We start from the raw sequence: 23,176 nt of genomic DNA on the forward strand, positions 1-23,176 counted from the left end.
AGCATCACTCAATTTTTACAATGATGATTAAAATATGCCCTTGTTAGTGAATACTCTAAAATTACACTTTAAAAGTGTAGCCTAACATGCCGGTTGAATGCAAAGTCCAGATGCTTCTATTGAGTTCTAAAATTCCAAGTGCATCTTCAGGTAGAGAACTGAAAGTTGAACATTGGCACAGAGGGTGTCTGTCTTGCTTGAGGTCCAATATTTCTGATACAGAAATTAGATGTAGATAAAACCACGCAACATTCTTATAGTATAATGTATTCTTGCTGTGGTGTGAGGTGCGATGTTCCCATTCAACCAATCATTAATTATAGACCGAGTCCATTGTACAATACATCGCAATTTATCCAAAGGTTCTTAAGGAATAACTACCAATTCTTATCTAAGAAGTCCATTAAAAACACATATGAATGAACAGACAAACTAAATAAGTTGAGCATGCAACCAGATTATTCACTCCACTCTTTTGATATTATAAACATGTTCCCCAGCATCCAAATTTCCAAGTTAATTCCCATCATTGAAAATAACCTGAACAAAAATAGTCATTTGAGTAATTTTGAGATTCTATTTGAGTGCTTAGTTTACTGATGTTGTTACAGTTTTCAAGATGTCTGACATGAAAGACATAAACAACTGTGGCATTAAGTACCTGACTGATCTGAGTGACCGAGAAGTGAATAGGCTTCACTCCCAAATGGTTTTTGTCACAGATCATGCAGGTGGATTGGTTGACCTCCTTACTGAACTTGAAGGGTCTATGTATCCTACCTCTCATCTCCCTTAACCCAAACTGCATAACCTTGATGCCAGTTTCACCTTCATTTGTGAGGGGAATTTTTCTGCGGCAACTAATGATGCTTTGATTAAGTTCACTCCTCTAGAGCAGGCTGCATGTAGAGACACATTTGTCAAAGCTGCTGATTCTTCACAATGCAAGCTAGCCACACTGAAAGCTAAAGACCCCAACCATAAGCATTTTGTATCAATTTCTCAATCTCTGTATCCAAAAAATATAATTTTGAATAACACTGATAAATCAGATGAGCTTGAGAAATCGTTTGGAGTAACAGACCTCTCACGAAACGATATCTGGTCCGGTTACTGTTCTCTGAAACACGCAATTCAAACCCAGATTAAAGAAAGTGAAAAATGTGATGTCATGCATGCATTAACTGCAGTTCGGACAGAGTTCAGCATATTTGCTACATACTGTCTTGAGTTGTTGTGGACCCCAACGAACAATGTAGATAGCGAGCCCGTGTTGTCTCATTACAACACAGTGATTACAGACAGACGGTGCAATTTGAAAAAAAGCAGTGCCGAAGTACTGACAATGCTTTCGTTTGAACAATGACTTTGTATTGTGTGTGAACCAGGGGCAATAATTGCACTTCATTAACTTGGAATCGTTAAAATTAATAATACGATGCGATTATTTTAACTTTGTAAATAGATGCTAATTTTGGAAAAATAGATGCTAATTTTTCAGGTCCCTATTTATGGGATGCTCTACTATTCAGCTAATAAGTAACTTAGGAAATTGATTATTATTTGAAAATAAAATATAGGAATAGAGTCGGACATAATCTGAGAAGGAGGGGAAACCTGCCAAAGAATTTACCAAAGAATTTTGTAAAGAATTTGTGTGAATTAATTTGTAAGAATTCGCCAAGAATTTGTAAAGAATTTGAAATAATTTGTAAAGAATTTATTCGTTAAAGAAATATTGAATAATCAAATGTAGTAATATTGATTGTAACGATACTTTCGCTAATCTTGTAGTCTGTTAAATGTTACAGTTTGTTATCAACGGTTTAGACCAGATGCATTATTACAAACAAGGAGTTCAAGGAACACTGGATTGTAATGAACGGAAAGCAAAAGCATGCAATGTAAATAAGTTCATGTTAACGAATCCAGAAGCATTCATTTTATGTTGAAATTTAATATTATTAATTTCCTTTTTTTTTATTATTTGCATGTCCAGACTGTAATTTTAATAAATGTCATTGTTGTTTCGTTCTGATTTTCATTATGCTATGTCACCTATCCAATCACCTACAGCCTTGCAAATATAAATTTATAAAGGTCTGTCCCAAAATAGTAAAGACGGCTCTGCGAATGTTCCACCCGTTGGGACTCTCGCTCCGCCGACTGAGTGACCCCGGAAAAGGGGACAATACACAGTATTTTATACCAATTGTAACATACGGACTAGAAAAGCTGGTAACTAATAAGAGACAAGATAGTAAGATCCAAGCAGTAGAAATGAAATTTTAAAGAACATCGGTTAAAAAGACAAGAAGAGATAGAATTCAAAATATTAAAATCAGAAGAGTTAAATATAGGGCCGTTAATACAGAACATACAGAAAGCAAGACAGATGGTTCGGACATGTAAAAAGAATGGGAAAGGAACGGGTAGCAAGAAAGGAACTGGAAAGAGAAGGTAAGGAAAAGAGACCGGTTGGAAGACCAAGAAGAAGGTGGATGGATCAGATTTGAAAGGACATTCGAGAAGCTGGATTGGATGTGGCAGAAGTAATGGAGCAGGAAAAGTGGAAGGACAGAAAGGAGTGGAGGAGGCTTGTTAACCACATTCGGGCGACTGGAGTGGGACATTGATGATGATGATGATGATGATGAATTAATACAATGCCGGTAGCACCGTCCAGCTCCCTGGCTGATGATCACGTACTGGCCTTCAATTCAAAGGGCTATGGGTTTGATTCCCTGCCAGAGATTTTAACTGGTTAAGTCAGTTAATTAATTAAACTAATTCAAGTAAATCAACCGAAAGATATTGACAGTTCCATTTATGCTGTGACACTCAAAAACAGGTATCTTCCTTTAAATACTTCGGAAAATAATATCTGAGGATGGCTACTGTCACCAAGATGTCAAGGTGCGGCTTGGAATGACAAGAGCAGCATTCTGCACAGTGCCTTGAGCCTAGAGATGAGGAACAGATTTGTTATGATATCTGTTTGGTCACTGGGTTATACTGTGGAGAAACGTGAACACCAGCTTGACTAGTCGTATTCAGGCGTTTCAAATGTGGTACTGGAGACGCCTGCTTAAGATTTCTTTGGCAAATCAAGTCACAAATGCAGAGGTACTCAATCGAGTTGGTGAAGGAAGAGCACTGCTTGGGCAACTTTGTGAAACTTTCTGCAGCTCTATGTTTGTTAAAAGGACAGATTTGTGGATGTACTTTTAAACTTCGATGTTTCATTTATATTATACATGCAGATATTACACTTTGTCCAATAAGGCAGCCCTTGCTTTTACAGACGTGCCAACCTTTGAAGGGGGCTATCAGTAATCCCATTTTTAACTCATCCCCCCGCCCGTTGAAAACGTTTATGAGTCAAATCCAAAGCACCCCATTTCCCCTTTCCTACAGCAATCTATTCTAAAGTATATCATATTACACAATAAAATTTGCTCGTTACCTGTTAGTTCTGCGATAAAAAAATTCTTTTTAGCTTGTTTCGCACCCAGCAGCTGCTTTTTAGTGTAGGTTTTCTTGAAACATACTTCCCCCTGAGATGACATTTTTGTCTTCAGAACCATAAGTGATTCCAGTGTGGATGTACTTAATGTAGGCCTGAATTCTGTCTGATTTTTCCTAACAACATTGAAAACTCTTTCTGTGGGAGAGTTACTATGAGGTACACTTAGTACTGCAAATACAACATTACTTAATGTTTTATACTTAATTTGTCCACTTTCATTTTTAAGCTCTGAAATGTTGCCCCAATTCACATCAATGTTAGGTCCTTGTACAATATATTCCGGGAAAGTATCACACTGGTAAACTGCAAATTCCTCTTCAAGTTTGTCATGTTCACTTTCTTTGATCAAAGTTGGGAATCTTCAGACAAAGTATTCAAGAGATGAATAGGAAACCTTCATTCTGAGAGAGATGTCTACAACTTCAGCATGATGAAGAAATTCATCATCAAGGGGAAATTTCCTGATAATGTGACTGCAAGCTGCCATATAAAACTCTCTTACAGAATTATAAAACATCTCTTCATCACAGTCATTATCTTTCAAGTATGCCCTAGTTTTTGCTCCAATTACCAAGTCCTCATTGGCTTTCTGGTATTTCCTCCTCTTGAATTCAACACTCAAAAGGGAGATAGATTCTGACTGAATAGAACATGGCTGAACAAATTTGACCAATAGGTCAGTTAAAAGACCAGTAAGTTTCCTCCTAAGAAGATGTATGGCTGGAGCATCTTGTTGCAGAAATATATTCACTGAGTTAAAAACAGGAAGTGTACTCTGAAGAAAGTAGCAAATCAGTTTTTTGTGTGCGTCTTGTATGAAAGATTTCACAGTTTCAAATTGCTTGGTGGTCTCATTTTTATGGTGAGTCTCACTACAAAACATGAGTGTCAAAGCTTCCCACTGTTCAAGAACTCTATCAGCAGACTGAAGAAGTGAGAGCCAACAGGTACTAACATATTTCAAAATTTTGTGACCCTCTGTGCCACAAACAGCCTGATAAACCTTCAACGTGTTTTGCCGTTTAGAACTCTTATCAAGATAGTAATATAACTGAACCAAAAAGTTCTCCACATTGACTGGTAATTGGGCTGCTGCTTTTTATGCACAGATGTGTATGAGATGACATGAACAACCTGGGACATAAACAGAAGATTGCCCGTCCTTCACAAATTTGGCAACACCTTTATTTGCCCCTATCATTGTGTAGGGCCTATGCATTGTCAGATGAAAAAGAAATGAAATTTTCCCATGGAATGGCCAAAGAAGACAATTCACTATTCATAACAGAGAAAATTCCCTAACCTGTATTGTCAGTACTCTCTAACAATGACAACAGAAGAGTTGATATTTGGCCTATCTGAGCATTAAAGAAAGAGACAACTATAGGATAAAGTTTAACTGCATTTGAATCCGTACCACCATCAGTAGCCAAAGAAAAAGGTGTTATTTGCAAAAGTTCACTTATTTCCTTTTTTTGCCTCAGATGCTGTGTATTGAACTAAAGCAGAGGTTTTAGTTCTTGCACAACCATATTTCTGAGATATTTTAGAGTCGGGGAACATTGATCTGAACAAATTTCCAGCGTGATCTGAAACTGATAACAGAATATTATGCTCCAAAAGAAATGATGTGAACAGTAATTCGGCATTCGTCACTGCAGTTTCATTACCTTTCATGAAGAACGATGAAACAGCAGACTGGTTTCGTAATTTTGATTCACCGTATGTGTGATGTTTCTTGGATTTTATGTGTCGTCTGCAATCATCATGTCCACCGTGAACCACAGAGAAATCACACGAACACACACTGCAGAACACGTGGTTTTCACTAACACGTGAAGCAAATAGGCATGGCCATTCCATAGTGTAACCGTCTCAATATTTCTGTAACACTGCTGTCTTCTTAGAAGAAGATGCAATTTGACAATTGCTCCGCTTCATTTTGCAAAACCAATCACTTCTTTTCGAATAAACGACTAGGATAATTAGAACTGAAATGTGCTAAATATACCACTTGTTCTACGCACCGGATGCGCGCACTGGAGAACTGCAGCAGAGCAAGGAGTAGAGCCTACCTCATGGCCGACTTGATGCGTCTTTCTAGCCAAGAGAGCAGCGTATATCTATGTAACTGGCCGTGATTTCACAACGCTCACGGGACACAAAAGGAAGTGACGACCAAATAACTGCCAAATATGTTTAGTTGCCAACTTACAAACATTGAAATGAGGAGGTTTGACCAGTAATGCTCTAAGTGATTGAACATTTTTTATTTCTTCCCTTTTTTTCGCAGAAATTCATTTTTATCATAACAATGTTCTTTTCCGTAATAATTTCCCCTTCAACCCTAATGCCGTAATCACGAAGTGAAATCCGTAATCATTACGGACAATCCGTAATAGTTGGCACCTCTGCTTGTAGTATATCTCCAGAAATCTCATCAATTCCAGCTGCTTTTCTAGTTTTTAACTTTTGCATCCTTTTGTAAATATCTTTGTAATCATAAATCTACTTCCTCTACCTGGATATTATCCTTACATCCAACTATCTTTATGTACAGCATTCTGTCCTTCGCAGATTAACGTAGTTACCATCTGTTGGTGATGCTTACCGTTATTCGCATTACCTTCCCAGTTAACATTTGAGATCACCCGTGACAATCGAGTATCTTTCTGTGCCTTTCCACACATAGCTCACTATTTTATCAAATAATTCTGTGTCAGCATTCCCCCTCTCAGGTCTGTACACACCAAAAGCATCAAGTTGCCTATTAATTTTAGAGATGATCCTTACATCTAGAATTTCATGTTTCTCATCCTTAACTTTCATAGCTTACAAATTCTTCTTTCACCAGCATGCATACTCCACTTCTACCGGATCTGTGCTATCTTTATGAAAACTCTCCAGTTCTAGGAGAAAATTTTCTGCATCAAAAATAGCCTGGAAGGTTTAATGATGATGACTTTACATTAATGAGCCAGTATTCTACACATCACCTGTCTTCAAGATATATTTGTGACATAAATAATCAACATATTAGTTCTCTGTAATTCCTGACCAGCTGCAAACATCAATGAAAACCAAACACTGTTACCAGAATCATAGGCCATTAACAGCCAATTTAATAAAATACAATGAACAAGTACTCACCAAAATGTTACAACTTCACCAATCTGGAAGTTCCAAACGAGAGAAGACTTGCTAACCTATAACCCAAGAAATATTAGTTAGGCCTCTCAGATATGATCAAAAATCCACATACGGGTTTTTCACTCTATACAGCAGTATTAAGTAGAGTCGAAACCGTTTATTTGACATCGCTTTTAAGAACGTATTGGATATAATGGCAAAATCTAACGGTCCCATCTAAATCCTATAATAATAATAATTTTGTGTGGCTATTTCTAGCCGAGTGCAGCCCTTGTACGGCAGACCCTCCGATGAGGGTGCCATGTGTTAGATAACTGCGTGTTATTGTGATGGAGGATAGTGTTATGTGTGGTGTGTGAGTTGCAGGGATGTTGGGGACAGCACAAACACCCAGCCCCCGAGCCATTGGAATTAACCAGTGAAGGTTAAAATCCCCGACCCGGCTGGGAATCGAACCCGGGACCCTTTGAACCGAAGGCCAGTACGCTGGCCATTCAGCCAACGAGTCGGACAAATCCTATATAAGAACTGTATTTTAAAGAATTGCTTACTATGACATATCCTATTGTGACATATCATATAAAACGGCATTTTTTTGGGACATTTTCGCAGAAATGTATCAACTACAACGTCCAATGTTTTTTTATGTTTTGCGTTAGGGGAATGCTGACAACAATGTAAAGCTTATTTTCAAACTCTTGTTTTCAGAAGATTGTAGATAACAAATCAGTCTTTCTGTTAAGCACTCGAGGCAAGCATCGCTTTGAAAATGTTGCAAAAGAAAGGCAAAGTTCACTGAAGAAAAGTCACAAATAATATGGTGATTACAAAATGGGAAACAAACGTCAGGGTAGCAAAGGAATTGTATCACACTCGACAATTTCTACAATCTGGAAGGACGGAGAGAACATCTCATTCATTAGCCAAGACCGTGCGCGACATTAGTGATGTATTCACATTGTTGTTACTTCCTTCCTCACTTATTACTTTATATTGACATATTGTTGCTGTACTTAGTGTGTAAACATTAGTTCCACTCCACAAGTACCGTACTTATTTTAGTTATGTTTTTTGAAGTTTTAACTCTATTCTGTTAATTAACCACATAGGTGTGCACCCTAAAAGTTACAGATATGACATTTTTAGAAACAATAGGGAAAAAAAGTTTGTGTAACTATCGCTATAACGACTGTTAATTAACAGTCCTCTCAGAGTCGTTATAACCGGTTTCGACTGTACTTCTATTTCTAGGACTCTCTACAGTACAATCCTCTACTTTCTTAATGTATAATAACATACAATGAACAAGTACTCACCTCAGAACTAAAACTTCATCAATCTGGAGGTTCCAAGTCCAATCTGTTGGCAATTGAGAAAAGACTGGCTGACCTGTAATAACCCAAAAAATATTAGTTATTAGATATGATAAATAATCAATGCACAGGAGTTTCACACTATTATCAGACATATGTTCTCATATTTCTAGCAATATCTAAATTACCACCCACTCTGAAATTTCTTAAACCTTTCCTGCCCTTAGCGCTCGACTGTTCACTTTGCCTTCTGGTTCTTAGCGCCCGAAAGTGCCTGGATGTATGCGATAGTTTTTTAAAATTTTTTTTTGGCACTGAAGTGTTTATATGAACACGCAGTACGATCTACATGGCTTATTTGGAGCGTGGGTTGGCGACCACAGGGCCCTCAGCTGAGTCCTGGCATTTCTTCCACTTACTTGTGCCAGGCTCCTCACTTTTATCTATCCTGTCTGATCTCTCTTGGTCAACTCTTGTTTTTTTCCGACCCCGACGCTATTAGGTTTGCGAGGGCTAGGGAGTCTTTCATTTTCATGCCCTTCGTGGCCCTTGTCTTTCTTTGACCGATATCTTCATTTTTCGAAGTGTCAGATCCCTTCCATTTTTCCCTCTGATTAGTGTTATGTAGAGGATGGTTGCCTAGTTGTACTTCCTCTTAAAACAATAATCACCACCACCACTACATGGCTTAGGATATAAAAGAATAGCAATAATCTGTCTTGACGTTGCCTAGGCAACGGTCTTGAACTTCCGCGAGCACGGGTCAGCTGTTTCGTTCGTAAACATGGAGGGATTGAATACTGCAGATATAGATACTGAAATTAATATAGGCGAAGAAAGTGACACAGAATCGTGAGTACGGGTGGAGGTGAATTTTTAGTGAGTGAATAACATATCAATGAAGATAATTTTAGTTTTAAAAGTGATTTAAGTGAAAACGGATATCAAGAATTCGGACCTGATGGCGATGCCCAGGCATTTTAGGTAACACAAGCATTTCGCTTCGTTACTCCGAATGTTTATATGGATGATGTTGAACCTGTTCATAATTTTGAAAGAGTATTACGAGAAATGCATTGTTTTTACGTAGGCCTACATTAGGAGGAGACAAACTATTCAGTGACATAGCCACTTGCATATATATCTACGCAGCATACAAACAGGCACATTCCGGTAACATAAATACGGAATGGGAAAACACTTGCTCAGGGGAAATAGAAGCTGATATACAGTATATGGGCATCATTTCATTTCCAGAATAACGTGGTTATTGGTTTAGAGCAGGGCCTCTCAAACGCCGAAACTCTCACGCGTGCAGAGCGAGGTGCATAGGCTCTGTGCACTGTGCATCGGTTCCCCTCGGCGAAACTCGGCTTGACTCGGATGGTGTCGTGTGGTGAGAGCGACGAAGCGTTTGGTGGTAGACGACGTGTTTATCAGTGAAATGGATAAGCACACAACAACAACATAATAATGGAGCAACCTGTTTCGAAGAAACCGTATTGAACTGAGATCACAATTATTTAAAGTCTATCAGGTTCCACCTTTTCAATACCAATACAATGTTGTCGGATGATATTTACAACATTATTTATTACAGTACATGTTTCGGTGCTCTATTATGTCACCATCATCAGCTGATTTATAAAATGTGAAAAAACTTGGCGATCTAAATATTAAACAAAATATTGTCATACTTAACTCATACATATACATATTTACTTACAACAGAATATTGGTTAAATCCTAAACATCTATTATGCTATATTAATTATCCTTAATATGTGACAAGAGAATTCTTGTAAGTCATGAATATAAAATTTTTCTCATCTGGTTGACGAGTTGTCTCAATTTTAAGTGCTAATTAGACAGTACGAGAGCATAGAATCACAGACATTAAGGAATGTAAAGACAACTCGTCAACCAGATGAGAAATTCATTGTGTGGCACTCGGACAGGCATCTTCCTTTAAATATTGGAATAAATATCTGAGGATGGCTATTGTCAAGGTGCGGCTTGGAATAGTAAGAGCAGCCTTGAGCCTAGAGATGGAGAACTGATTTCTTAAGATATCTGTTTGGTCGCTGGGGTTGTACTGTAGAGAAACATGAATGCTGAATACCAGCTTGACTAGTCGTATTCACGTCTTTGAAATTTGGTGTTGGAGGCATCTGCTTAAGTTTCCTTAGACAGACTGAGGTACTCAATCGAGTTGGTGAGGGAAGTGTACTGCTTGGACAACTTCGTGAAAGACGCCTGGATGGGGCACGTCCTGTGACACACAGATTTACTACAAGACATAACAGAAATAAAGAAAAAAGAAGAAGACCATGGCACACTTTCATTTAATGTTGGGCAATTAAAATAGAAGACCCACTGCCATGAGAATTAGAGAGCTATTGTTAGACGACCAAATCAGCCAGACGACTGATAGACTACAGGGTGGCGCACAAATAGTTGACACTTTTAATTTTAGAATACCAACTTTATTTTTCACAGAACACTAATTAAATTACAAGTAATATATGACATATTTAGCCCGTATTGTCAACTTTGACCAGTTTAAAGATATTAACATTAAAAGTTCCACCTTTACAACACTCACAAAAGATTTTCTTCTTAAAGCAAAGTTATAGGTACATGTTTCATCCCTCTAGGGTACATCTTCAGCCTAGCAAAGAATGAAAGTTAAATAGTAAAATTACCATAACAAAAAATGTGTTATATACATGTTACAGCTAATACATGACCTCTCCACAATTTTGCTTTCCCCTTAGAAATCCACCGAAGACTACTTGCTGCTGTATATGATTCTTTAGCTGCAAATGCAGTCAAAATGTTAGAACCAATAACAGTTTCATCAACATCTGCCAAAATTTTTATCGGAGGTATTGCATCATGGAATACTGCCATGTAACAATTAATGCAGGCTTCACCTTGATCTCGCAAATTATACACTGCCAAGTTTAAATTCCAGCCAATCAATACGCCAGATTCCTCAGGTTTATACATCTCGAAAGCGTGATAACCATCACCGTTAACACTAATATCAATATGTACAATACTCTTCTTAATAACAGGCGAACGCCCCCTGTCTTACTAGCTGGTGTAAGACTTGCTAGCGAGTTTCTAAGTCCCTTATCAGTGCTACTGCGCATGCGCAGCGGCTGGGTTCGATTAACAGCCAGGTCAGGAATTTTCACTGCGATCTGAGGGCTGGTTCGAGGTCCACTCAGTCTACGTGATTACAATTGAGGAGCTATCTAACGGTGAGATAACGACCCCGATCTCGAAAGCTGAGATGATTTGTCGTGCGACCACATGACACCGCATAATCTGCAGGCCTTCAGGCTGAGTAGCAGTCACTTGGAAGGCCCTGGCCCTTCGGGGCTGTTGCGCTATGGGTCTTTTTCTTTTAGCTTTTAACTTTGTTTCATACTTGGGTATGGGGAAATAGAAAATAATCTTCAATTTTTTTTGTTTGAATGACTATAGTGTTGTTGGTTGGATACCTGCAGCACTTTTGACAGTTACAATGAAGTACGATATTTCGCATAGCACTTCCGTTGCACAATCACGAAAATATCCACAGCCTGTTTCCAGTCATTCGAAAGGGTCAGCAATTGAATGAATGAAGCCGCCATCTAGCGGCGAGGATAGGAATTGTGCCAGGTGCCGAAGGCTATCTCACTCCTCTGGGGCAATGATTAATGACTGACAGATGAAATGAAATGATTCTGAAGAGTGTTACTGGAATGAAAGATGACAGAGAAAACATGCCCTGCATCCGCTTTGTCCAGCACAAATCTAGTATGGAGTATAGAGGATTTGAACCACGGAACTCAGAGGTGAGAGGCCGGCATGCTTCCACCTGAGCCACAGAGGCTCCTACACCTATCATGAGAGAAAAAATTTCTTTAAATAATTAATACAATGCTGGTAGTATTGTCCATCTCCCTGACTGAATGGTCAGCATACTGTTCTTCAATTCAGAGGGGAAGAGATTTCAATGGTTAAGTCAGTTAATTAATTAAAAGAATTCAAGTCAATCAATGAAGCAATGTCAACATTTCCATTCATGGTGTGGCACTCAGGTGTTACAAGATGCAAATCTAATCTGTTGAAGTGGGGTTTTCACGTAGACTCTCCGTTATGCAATTGTGGTTCTCCACAGACAAGGCCTCATCTTCTCCAATGCAAACTGTGCCCAGCTTCATGTATTATGGAAGACCTCATGCAAGCAACACCTGAGTACCTGAAAGTGGCTAACTATTGGTCAGCAACCTGAAACATGCTGCTTCAGCACGGTTTCCATAATTTATTACCTATGTTTCACTGAATTGGTTTCGACCTGTTATTATATGTGCTTCCAGTTTTAATCGATAGAGGACAGCCCCCTCTGTCGAGAACATTAATGATCTTTCCTTGACTAAGTCTTTAACTATCTTCTCTTTGGTTTATATTCTGTTCGGAAGATGGTAGCTTATAATAATATGGGACCCTCACACACAGGAGCTATGTTAACGCTTTTCAAATGGATGTATCGTAAGTTTAAAACCGTGCTAGATCGCTGCACGATTAACGTGTTCTGATGCTTGATATTGTGGGTGATCTACCATTTAGTATTTGTATTTCTCCCTTGTTTATTGGCCGACCGTAACCCGTCTTGATACTCGGAGAGTGGAAGGCGTGTGTGAAAGTGTGTTGTTGATATAACAGTGGTGCATTCATAATCTGAGTCTCTGTGCATTATAATGAATTTCTCAATGAGACATCTTTGCTCTCGTTTGAAATTATTATCTGTGTGTCGACCGTCGTATTATTATGGCCGTACACAGCGATGTTTGTGACAGATCTACGCGTGGCCTTGAAGCCACGACATGTGCTGTTGTCGTTCAACTATTATTGACGTTTGGCCTCATTGATGTTAGGTAATATTGCACTCTACGAGTTGGCTGGATTGATCCATTCGCACCAGTTGTCACTGTTATCCGCCCTCGAGGCGATTTGTTCGTATGGCTGTCATGGATGAATTAATGAATGAGTCGAGTGTTTTGATGTAACAGTGTCGGCCTAGTTATTTATGTTTAACTTTTCGTTATTTGCCCCTTTTATCTCGGGTTCTATTTTTCTCTTTATTTGGTGCGCGCCCTGATCTTTTTCGACCTGGGCGTCGCCATGTTGATTTATTTTTGTTCCTTGGCCGCACGATGGCCCGTCTTTATCTGATTGATCCATCCTGTGTATCTTTTTCTCTTTGCCCGCTGGGGTTATTCTTTTCTGGTCTACCCTTTTTTGGGTGTGTGCGCTCCTTGGTGTGTGGGGGATCCTAATGAAAGGAGATCATAGTATTGTTTAAAAAAAAAAGAAAAAAAAAAGAGAGAACGGATAAGAAGTAGGGGGTGGAATGAATAAGGTACTCCCGATTTCTAATCATGTATTGACCCTCATTAGTTATTCTTCTCGCAATTGTTATATGCGAAATCTTCGTGAGTAAAAATGCTAAGATCCCTTGCGTAATTCTGCAACTGTGCATGTACATATTGATGAGATATGGATATCACGATTAATTGTCATTGGTGTTAACCCATATACGTATGTATCACCCTATTATATCTTATGTTTTCTTTTTCAATTAATTCTTTAATTAACGTTGCTTTTCAATAAACATTCATTTATCACTTATTCGGGTTTCCACTCTTAGTAGTGTTAGTTTATGCTAGAACTAATTAGGTGAATAACATTTCCAGTTCAGGGCAGATTTATACGCCCTTCTTGATCGTGATTCACGTGCAGTTTCCTCTTGAGGGAGGGTGTGGCTCAAACCCCATGTAAGTTTGTTCTTCTGCCAACGCAACTTCTACATTTCCAAGCACCGTACTCAACAGGAAATCACCTATAGAGTCCAAATATATTATACTGGGACCTCTTTTTTTTCCTTTAATGTTATGATTGTTATTGTTATATATTTGTCTTTTGGTTGTACAGTTTGTATGTATATATTAGTGCTTCTGATACGATAAATACGTAGGTCGATCAAATATAAACGGGATTTTTGTTCCTGAACATCAACAGTTGGTAGGACTGGCCCCGTGCTTCTGCAATGCTTAGGCAGGACCGTTAGGTGGTGGTGGTGATGCTTGTTGTTTTTAGGGGCCTAACATCTAGGTCATTGGCCCCTGACAGTACGAAATGAAATGACAAATTAAAAGTTCATAATCATCCACTGACCAAAATAAAAAAATGGCATGAAGAATGAACGGATGGATATGAATTTAAAACAATCGGTGGATCCTACCCCAAAACTACCATAAAAATTAATATTACTGACCAAGAGACCACTTCTAAAGCACAATCCTGAATCAAGGATGCTTGTTGTATAAAGGGGTACAAAATACAGGTCAACGGCCCCTCATAATAGTACTTATCGCTAGTAAAGTAGAACCAAGGTATTTGTCATGTTGGGGTACTAATCAAAAGTAGCGTAGACTCACGGTGTTCCACATATGATGGTACTTCTCACAAGTATTGGACATCGTACAGATAACGCAGACCTATGGTGTTTCTTACATAATGGCGCCACACATAGGCAATGCAAACCGATGGGGTTCCTCACTTAGGTGTACTAATCACGGGCGAGGGTAATCCCGTGGTGTTCCTCACATAGTGGGTACTAAGCCCAGGCAACGCCCAGACATGTGGTGTTGCTCATGTGGGTACGACTCACGGGTACTGGAAACCTACAGTGAACCAATCTGCTGCTACTAAACACAAACCTATTTCGTACCTAATATAGTGGTACTACTCGCAAGTACAGGCAACCCATGGTGTTCCCCGTGTGATGGTACGAATCAAAAGGAGTTCCATGGTTCAAATTCAATCATCCCTTGGTCACCCCTTTTAGTCGCCCCTCACGACAGGGAGGGGACACCGTGGGTGTATTTTTCGTCTCCGGCCCCCACCCACATGGGGTAGAGAGAGAGAGAAAAAAGAAGAAGAAAGGAGGGATCCGTCACTTCGAAAAATGAAGTGACAGACGATGAAAGGCAAGGGCCACGAAGGGCGTGAAAATGAAAGACTCCCTAAGCCTCGAATGCTCTAATACCGTCGGGGTCGGAAAGAACAAGAGTTGACCAAGGGAGGTCGGACAGGATAGACGAAAGTGAGGAGCCTGGCACAAGTAAGTGGAAACAATGCCAAGACTCAGCTAAGGGCCCCATGGTCGCCAATCCACACTCCCAAGTTGAGAACCCCTTGGGCCAAGGCCGTTAGGAGTGGGGAGAGCATGCTGTTAAACATTTCCCACCATTTCGTCAGTAACGCTCACGATGTCGGAGCAACAGGTGCACCCCTCCACTGCGCAGCACATAATTATAAAATTTCTTGCTCGTGAAGGTGTTACAGCGGTGGAATTTGCCAGAGATTGACTGCAGAGTTCGGTGACCAAACATTGTCACGGACGCGTGTGTTCACCTGGCATAAGAAGTTCAAGGAAGGACGAGAACGTGTGGAAATTCAGCAACACGATCACCGTCCTCGAACCAGCATTACAAGCAAAAACATTTGTGCGGTCAAAGACATTATTATTATTATTTATAAATTTCATTTTCCGTATTGACAGACTCAAAGTATAGATAAGAAATGTGTTTTTCCACCATTCAATACAAAATTTATTTTAATAGATTAAGCTAGTACCGGTTTCGGCTCTTTAACGGCCATCATCAGCTAGTACATGTTTTGTTTTAGCCATTAGACTATACACAAGTTGTTATTGTATTAGGCATCCGGATGTCTAATGGGGGATGGAATAATAGCATATAATTAAAATATCAGTGGTCAGGTTAAAAAGTTATAAATAGAGCATGAGTATGTAAAACACATTAAAAACACACAGGTCACAATATATAACATTTAAAAAGTTTCAACACATTAAAATTGTACGTATAGGTAGACACTTGTTAAAATTTTCAATTTATGTTATATGGATTCCATTCTTCTGTCTTCTGTGCAGATCCTTCTAAGTAATGTTGATTTTAGTTGCGTAGGGTAATCTTCGAGGACATTTAGAAACTAGTGTACGTCTTATTGATGTGGGCCTTTGTCATGATGAAATTTCGTTATGTTATATATCCCAACTTGTGATATACTATGGCAAGTTTCAATACAGTAAACAGCAGGTCTCGAGCATGTATTTAGAAGTAGTCGGTGGTAACACTTCTCTCGTCTATGTTTGTTTCTTGTAGTCTGTAAAGATAAAGTGATATAAGTATGCCGGTAGTGTGTGCATGAAGGAATGCCTAGTGTGTGTATGGAAAGAGTACTTACTATAGTTGTTGTGGAAGTCTTGTGCTGATGTGTTTGAAGGCTTGTTGTGTTCTACTGCGAGTGAGTCTGGGGCTCATATTAGCTGTGGAGGGGAATGTAGGTGGAGGGGAAGAAGGAGTGGCCGTTGGAGAAGTAGGGGCGGGGTCAGGCTTGTGATTCGTTGGTTTGTTAGAGCGTGTGTTTACTATTTTGAGATAATCATTCTTTAATATCGGAATGGCTTTGTCAAAAATAATGCTGGTTTTTTCATTAATATCATTAATGTTATGATTGGGGTTGGCGTATTGGTCTAAAGAAATGTAGAAATCTTCGGTTATGTTATAACTTCTCCAACGGCCACTCCTTCTTCCCCTCCACCTACATTCCCCTCTACAGCTAATATGAGCCCCAGACTCACTCGCAGTAGAACACAACAAGCCTTCAAACACATCAGCACAAGACTTCCACAACAACTATAGTAAGTACTCTTTCCATACACACACTAGGCATTCCTTCATGCACACACTACCGGCATACTTATATCACTTTATCTTTACAGACTACAAGAAACAAACATAGACGAGAGAAGTGTTACCACCGACTACTTCTAAATACATGCTCGAGACCTGCTGTTTACTGTATTGAAACTTGCCATAGTATATCACAAGTTGGGATATATAACATAACGAAATTTCATCATGACAAAGGCCCACATCAATAAGACGTACACTAGTTTCTAAATGTCCTCGAAGATTACCCTACGCAACTAAAATCAACATTACTTAGAAGGATCTGCACAGAAGACAGAAGAATGGAATCCATATAACATAAATTGAAAATTTTAACAAGTGTCTACCTATACGTACAATTTTAATGTGTTGAAACTTTTTAAATGTTATATATTGTGACCTGTGTGTTTTTAATGTGTTTTACATACTCATGCTCTATTTATAACTTTTTAACCTGACCACTGATATTTTAATTATATGCTATTATTCCATCCCCCATTAGACATCCGGATGCCTAATACAATAACAACTTGTGTATAGTCTAATGGCTAAAACAAAACATGTACTAGCTGATGATGGCCGTTAAAGAGCCGAAACCGGTACTAGCTTAATCTATTAAAATAAATTTTGTATTGAATGGTGGAAAAACACATTTCTTATCTATACTCAAAGACATTATTGACGACGATCCATGGGCAACAGTATCAGAAATTGCAGAACAAGTCAGAATCAGTTATGGGAGCTGTCAAGCAATCATCACAAAGGACCTACAGTTCCGTAAAGTGTGTTCCAGATGGGTCCCCCACCTTTTGACCGAAAATCTTAAGTTGAGACGTTTGGAGGTTACTGAATACAATTAGTGAATACAATTAGAGAAAAGCCCACATGCGAAGTGTGGAAAAGAAAAATAACTGGAAAGGCGAGTAGAATTAAGTTTTGAAAGAACACTTATGTCAGAACCTTTAATTCATGATGCAGCAGGCTTTCAAAATTCTCTAGAGAATGCCCCCACATGACTTTCCGTTCTTGTTGACAGTAATTGGGTCTGAAATTGCAAGTAATGATACAGATTATCGGAAAGCTGGCTCCACTAATGACAGGCCATTTTTATTTATAGATAGGCTGTAACTTTAAAGATTCCTAACAGCTGGTGACATTTCACTTATATACATATTTGTCTAGAGTATCAAAACAAGCAATTTCGTTTATTGTGTCTGAGGTATTTAAAGTTTTATACAATAATATCACGGAATTGGTAAAGGTACGAAACAAAGAAAAATCTTCAGTTAACCTACCTCTTTAGGATAGTATTATTTGATGATATACAAGCGATTATGGGAGGTTAGGTTACTCAGCAAGGAGCGAAGTTGGAAATGAGACTACATTATAACACAGCTAAAATAATATCATACAGAATTAAAGGTACGGTACTGTATATTAGAACTTTCGCTTGCGATTTGATAGTCAATTTTTAGGAGAAATAAGAAATCATCGTATTCCGCGCTGCAAATCTACGTGCTCCAATTGTGTCCTTGCGCATGTGGGAACCAAAATGTTAACAAAAACACGAACAGTTAATAAAAAGTTTCATTCTCAAAGGTTAACTTAAAGAAATTTTGTTTATCAACTTGCTCGAAAAGTTAATGAACCCGCTATATTGTTTATTAACATACAAAAATGTTCATAAACAGTGTTTATTAACAAAGTTAACAAAAACATCTTGCTGTGGATGCACCTTTGTGGTGTATTTTAATAATTAATAATCATGCATTAGCGTTAAGCGTGCATCATTAATGATGTTTATTTTTACTTTTTATACCCTTGTAAAAAAGGCATGAAATCACTTTTAAGCTTGAAAGGGGCCTTAGATATATATTAAATATATATATTGAAGATCGCATATTATTTTACCACTGCCTCCCAATTGAGGTAGCTATATGGATTTGGCATACTCGGCCATAATATTGCTGTAATTGTGGGAGAGCCTAAGGGATTAGATTTCATTCAGGCTTTTATATAGGCCTACATTTAAATTTCACCATTGGTCGAGATGGGTAGTTTTCAGTGAATGAAAATGATAGTGGCACCCATTATCATACCGTAGGGCCTAGTATCTAAATATAGTATGTGAGGAAATAAGAGTGTGTAGGTGATTTCTCTCTCTTAATCTGTGTGTCTGTGAGCGTAAGGTTCTTTTATACTTGAACAACGCAGCTGCAGCTTGTCTTCTTCCTGACCCTATCCATTGTAACCGTGGACACAATGTTGAAGAAGTTTGTTAACAAAAGCTCATTAACATGTGGAGAAATGTTTTCATTAACTTTGTTTGTTTCGTTAACATTGTTTATTAACTTTGGTGTGGACTAACCTTAATATAGTGTACATACAACAGCAATTATTATTCAGTGTAAATCCATAGATGATGATATTTCTTGAATGCGCAAAGCCATATCTCGTCACTCAAACAGGAGTATTTCAAATTAACAACACTACACACACATATTGATTACTCAAAAATCATACCAACGACATTAACACTTCGTTATTTACCATAACACACGTGTGTAAACAGATGGCGACATCTTCTTCTTTTTTTCCTATCTCCATTGCTGCCATCGAATAAAGAGAAATTTCCTTCCTTCATTAGCCTACACAAAAAATGAAAGAAAAGTTCTTTTAACTGTACATGACTATTGTGTAAAACAAAACAAGAGACAATATATGAAAAAATCATACTCAGATATTTACGATGTTTTGACATTAGGATATTTTGATATTTCTTTCATATCCTAAATGACTGAATATTCATGGAACAGCTTTGGAAGTACAAAGTAATAAATCCATTATATTGCGCAATATAACCGTTTTGATTAGCATACTGATATTGTCAATTGGTTAAATGAAATGGTGGTTTCCAACTGGGAACTTAATTTCGGTACTGTTTACTTCGTGCGACTCCTTGGTTGAATAGTCATCGTACTCCGCATCAGAGGACCTCGGGTCGATTCCTGGGCGGGTCGGGGATTTTAACTTTGGTTAATTCTTCTAGCTTCCGAAAACCGTCAAAAGTAGTTAGTGGGACGTAAAAACAATAACATAATTCCTCTAGCTCAGAGACATACAGAGACATACATCTCCAGCAAAGCCATCCAGTCGTAAGAAAAAAAAAACTTCGTTTAATCCCTACGAAATGCCGACCCCAGGTAATTAGGAAAGGTCCAAAAAGAGATAGAAGTAATGTTTACTTTAAAACAGCCAATGTCTGGGCAACATGAAATATGACAAAGTTCCGTTACCTATTCTTACAGTTTTTCCTACCATATTTTACACGGACTTTTCAACATGTAGAAAGAAAAGTAGTTGTGAAAATATTCCGTATGCTTCTTAAACAAGCTAGGTGCGTTTTCCAAGGTGCGATTGTAGCCGCAACCAAGGATCATATAAGAGAAATGTAGAAATTGTAGCTGCACGACGACAGCAGTCTCCATCTCCGCGCATGCGCAGTTTGAATTTGGTCTGCGACTCGCCGCGATCGCGGCTTGAGCCGCCACACTGGTGCAGTGAGCAGTGCTGGCGGCCGCAGTCGCTGCGACGGAAGTGACTATAGGTCAACACCTCCTACGCAAACATTCTCCTCTGTCAATCAAGGGCCGATAAAAGCCAGCCGTGCTCAGATGTAAACAGTCTTGATATCTTGTCAATATTACTGGATTATAATTTATAGGAATGAATATACAGTGTAATATGTACTTTTAAATAAAATGCAAATCCCACCCTGCATTATCATTTTATGAGTTTTTATTGATTCCTTCATTCCCTAGATTACACCGATGGAATGGCATGTAAATAATTGACATATTGGTGCAATTAATGTTATGTCACTGAATTAAGTTGCGGGTTTGTTAAACTTGAAGTTTACCGGGCCAGTTGACTGTGCTGTTAGGGGCGCGCAGCTGTGAGTTTGCATCCGGGAGATAGTGGGATCGAATCCCACTATCTGCAGTCCTGAAGATGGTTTTCCGTGATTTTCCATTTTTACACCAGGCAAATGCTGGGGCTGTACTTTAATGAAGCCACGGCCGCTTCCTTCTAGCTCCTAGGCCTGTTCTATGCCATTGTCCCCATAAGACCTATCTGTGTCGGTGCGACATAAAGCCACTATAAAAAATAAATAAATAAATAAAAAATCTTGAAGTCTATTACGACCACAGATTCACTGATCGTTATGTCTTACTGTAAAAACACTTATTTAGCTCAGCTAAACACCGTTAAAATAAGATTAAAATATCCGTACCTGAGAGTGAGTGCAAGCCCTGCCACTAACGAAATCGCCCGTGCTCTCGTCCATTTCTGACGGAATGGACTGCGCAACTGGCGGCTGGAATCGTATCTAAGAAAACACCCCACTTGCCCGTCGCTTGCGGTTGCTGTCGCCAACGTACATGGCCGTGGCGGCTACAGTCGCACCTTGGAAAACGCACCTTTACATGGCGAGTTGGCCGTGCGGTTAGGAGCGCGCAGCTGTGACCTTGCATGCTGAAGATAGTGGGTTCGAACCGCACTGTCGGCAGCCCTGAAAGTGGTTTTCCGTGGTTTCCCATTTTCACACCAGGCAAATGCTGGGGCTGTACCTTAATTAAGGCCACGGCCACTTCCTTCCCACTCCTAGCCCTTTCCTCTCCCATCGTCGCCATAAGACCTATTGTGTCGGTGCGACGTAAAGCAAATTCTAAAAAATAAATTTAAAAACAAGCTTCTGGTTCGGCATCGTGGTTAACCGCCTAGAGACCCGGCCGGCAGGGTAGGAGAGGTGGTGGTATACAATTTCTAATCACCAGATTGCATGCCAAAAGCTCTCCGCAGTATTCAAACGGAGTGAAGGCATATGACATTGTTGATGGTGATTCATCCGTAGGATGGTGACGTTAAACCTTGAGTAAACCCGTTGGTGTTATTCGACAAGTGTAGGCTATGTACCGGCAACGGATGACATTCAGTCCCTTTCTACTATCAATCTCATTAAATCCTCTGATGATGTTAACGTCAGGAAGGGAAACAGGTCGAAGACTTATGTTACTTCATACCCGAGCCCGTAGAGAAACGGGACATGGGCTAGACACACACACTAAAGTACATTTACCGAGCGCGATAGCTGCAGTCGCTTAAGTGCGGCCAGTATCCAGTATTCGGGAGACAGTAGGTTCGAACCCCACTGTCGGCAGCCCTGAAGATGGTTTTCCGTGGTTTCCCATTTTCACACCAGGCAAATGCTGGGGCTGTACCTTAATTAAGGCCACGGCCGCTTCCTTCCCACTCCCAGCCCTTCCCTGTCCCATCGTCGCCGTAAGACCTATCTGTGTCGGTGCGACGTAAAGCAACTAGCAAAAAAAAAAAAAAAAAGTACATTGGGTAATTTGAAAATAATGGAAATCCAGACTTTGTTGAGATTGAGTTCTTCCTGTTGAGCCATATCACTGGTTTCCTGAGCCCATTTGTATGTTTACGTTGGTTTACGAAGTAGACGAAGAAGATGGATGGCGAGAGTCTTTGTAAACCAAAATTGACTGCGCCAGATTGGATAGGACGATACTGTAATTCAGCCTACAAGCGATGATGAAGAAATATTTATGGTGAAAATAAATCCTACCAAAACACAGGCAATTATTTTCACCAATCGTCGCCTAAATTTGGTTATCTTACTATTAACAACGTCCCACTGTCTTGGACTAACAAAATTAACTATCTCGAATTAATTATGGACCGTGGTTTGTCCTCGAGTCTCAAAATATAGAACAGGCCTTACAACGAGCCACAACACGGCTGGTTGCTCTGAGACCTCTGCAGGGGAATAAACACTACAACCATTAAGAAAAATATTTACCTAGCATATATCAGACCCATTCTGCTGTATGGCTGTGAAGCCTGAGGCTATATTCCTAAAACTCCACTTTCAAAATGACAAGTTTTTCAAAAACAAGACACTTAGAATGGTGACAAAAACCACTAGACTGAAATCTAATACAAACATAGGAACCGAACTTCGTACTCCACTTATTAGATCTCAGATCAACAAAATAGTAAAGATGACCAAAACTCAACCAACCCTGGCATTTTAATCTTAAAACTGGTTGTGAGGACCAAGAAGACAAACACACGTTTCAAACACTGCGGCCCTCGGCTCACTTACGATCTGTTTTAAATAGGAATTAAATAGGAATTCTTTCGGTCTTTTCCAAATTTTGAAACTTCTTTTCACTAACAAATTTCAAAATTAAATGGGGGCGTTTGTTAAGAAGGAGATTATCCCCTCCCTCCCCTTCCTCTTCTCAACACATTCCGACCTCAAAATTATACAGTTAAATTTAGGGATG

The 23,176-nt window shown here is 39.2% G+C and overlaps 1 long non-coding RNA gene across 1 annotated transcript in view; it reads right to left on the reverse strand.

Moving 5' to 3' along the window:
- The window catches only part of LOC136881969 (uncharacterized), a 46,198-nt gene extending 39,483 nt beyond the window's left edge, over positions 1–6,715 (reverse strand). Inside the window, exon 1 of the long non-coding RNA XR_010861059.2 lies at positions 6,680–6,715. This is a non-coding gene — a long non-coding RNA (uncharacterized lncRNA). The remainder of the gene's footprint in view (positions 1–6,679) is intronic.
- Positions 6,716–23,176: the final 16,461 nt, after the last annotated feature.

Source organism: Anabrus simplex, chromosome 10 (genome assembly GCF_040414725.1).
Source record: "Anabrus simplex isolate iqAnaSimp1 chromosome 10, ASM4041472v1, whole genome shotgun sequence".
Classification (NCBI taxonomy): Eukaryota; Metazoa; Arthropoda; class Insecta; order Orthoptera; family Tettigoniidae; genus Anabrus; species Anabrus simplex.